The sequence below is a fragment of the Chaetura pelagica genome, unplaced genomic scaffold (assembly GCF_000747805.2).
Source record: "Chaetura pelagica isolate M959 unplaced genomic scaffold, ChaPel_1.0 scaffold637, whole genome shotgun sequence".
NCBI lineage: Eukaryota > Metazoa > Chordata > Aves > Apodiformes > Apodidae > Chaetura > Chaetura pelagica.
In genome coordinates, this window is record NW_009953950.1 from 834,137 (window position 1) to 835,884 (window position 1,748).

Genomic DNA, 1,748 nt, shown 5'->3' on the forward strand with positions numbered 1-1,748 from the left:
AGTACAACCTTTGCCATTACGTGCACTGTTTAAGTTTAATGCTTTCCGTCAGACACACCTTCTTCTTTCCTGACTACACGGTGTGAACTGAGGGCTGTGTTCGAATCCCTCGCTCCTCTCGGATTAATTTGCCACAGTCTAACTCCGTAGACAAGGTGGTGCCAGAGGTGGAGTTGGACGGATGGGTTTGCTTACACTGCAGTCCATAAAAGAAACAAAAGGCCTTGCATGCAAGAAAAGAAAAATGGAGAAAATAAATAAATGAAAGCAGTAAAATTAAAAACAAGCATGAGAATGAGATTTAAAAGCTATTTAAATACAAAGAGATTCTATTTATGGAAACAGACAAGACATAGGTTGTATTCAACTCCTGCTTTGGGATTAGCTTAGTGATAATATACACCCTGTAGCATTTTTCCATCTAAGGTTCTCATTTCACCAGAATAAAAATAAAACAAACTGAGAGAAATCAGAAACGAACAGTGGAATTGCTGGTATTTTGCTTTCTGCAAAGTTACTTCTGGAAAAGAAGCATGATGTAAGATTTTAATTATTCAGAGACTCCCTATAATAAACAATATATTGCTGTGAAACAGTAGTGCAGTTTCAGAAACACTATATGTATATATGTATGCATGTACCTCACCCAACATATTGCTCAGTAAATTAACACTCCTTCATGAAGTGAAGCTTTGGGTCTGCTTTAATTATGACTTCAGGAATATATTGCATTTCTCAGACTCCTGAAGTGTTTCCAGGATTTTCTGCAACTTATTGACATTTATACTAAGCATTTTAAGTAGCTGCAACTGTTCTTCAAAATATATCTGAATGAAAGATCTCCTGAGACATATGAATGAAACAGATATCTATACCTTCTTCATGCATTTTGTCTTAAAACTGTTTTATAGGGTTAAAGTGCTAATTATAAAGCTGCAATATATGCAAAATACTTTAGTCTCTGACTTATTCCAAAACAGGAACACTCTGATTAATGTGGCCTGAAAAATCGCTCCACACGAGCTGCATCTGTTGTTCATAGACAATGCCTTTAAGGAGAGCCTGCTCAGACACATGGAGATGTCTGCATGGTCAGAAGCTGCCCTGTCCTGCAGGATACTGTGAGGACCAATTCTGCTGATATCGTCATTAGGTGTCATGGACACAAAATAACACCAAATGCCATCTGGAAAATTAAGACGCATGGTAGGATTCAGTTCACTTCCTTTCAGCTGTGTGAACAGCAGGCATGCAGCCTCAGCTTACTGTGACCCCTTATCGGCTTCAAGAAGATACAGGTAATTTATCCTATCCAAAATCAGACATTGTTCCCTTGCAGCCCTCAGCCCTGACTGCTTATTTTTACTCAGGTGTCGATCCTCTCACATCCCAGCACCACTGCCATATGCAGTGTAAACTGCACCTCTGAGACTGAGTTCAAGATGTTCTCCTCCTTCCACTCGTCCCTGCTGACTTCATTAAGGTTATTTTGCTCAACAGTAATTTCTGGCATTTATGTCAACAGTCTTGTAGGGTTACACCTTGAATGAAGAGGATAAACTGCCTACAGAAAAGCTCCTGCCTTTTTCATCTAGAAGTGTAAAGTGAGCTTAAACACCTTGCTAAGAAGTAGAGGCCTCATGTCTGAAAAACCTGAAGTCAGGTGATATGAACCTACCTCTTGGTGATTGCTTCAGGGGCCACTCATCCTGCAGTGCAGTGTGACCTTGTCCCTACAGTTAAGTCCT

The 1,748-nt window shown here is 39.8% G+C and overlaps 1 protein-coding gene across 1 annotated transcript in view; it reads right to left on the bottom strand.

The window, feature by feature from the left end:
* Positions 1 to 1,748, bottom strand: part of GRIK1 (glutamate receptor, ionotropic, kainate 1) — a 151,048-nt gene that overhangs the window by 8,410 nt on the left and 140,890 nt on the right. The window lies entirely within an intron of this gene.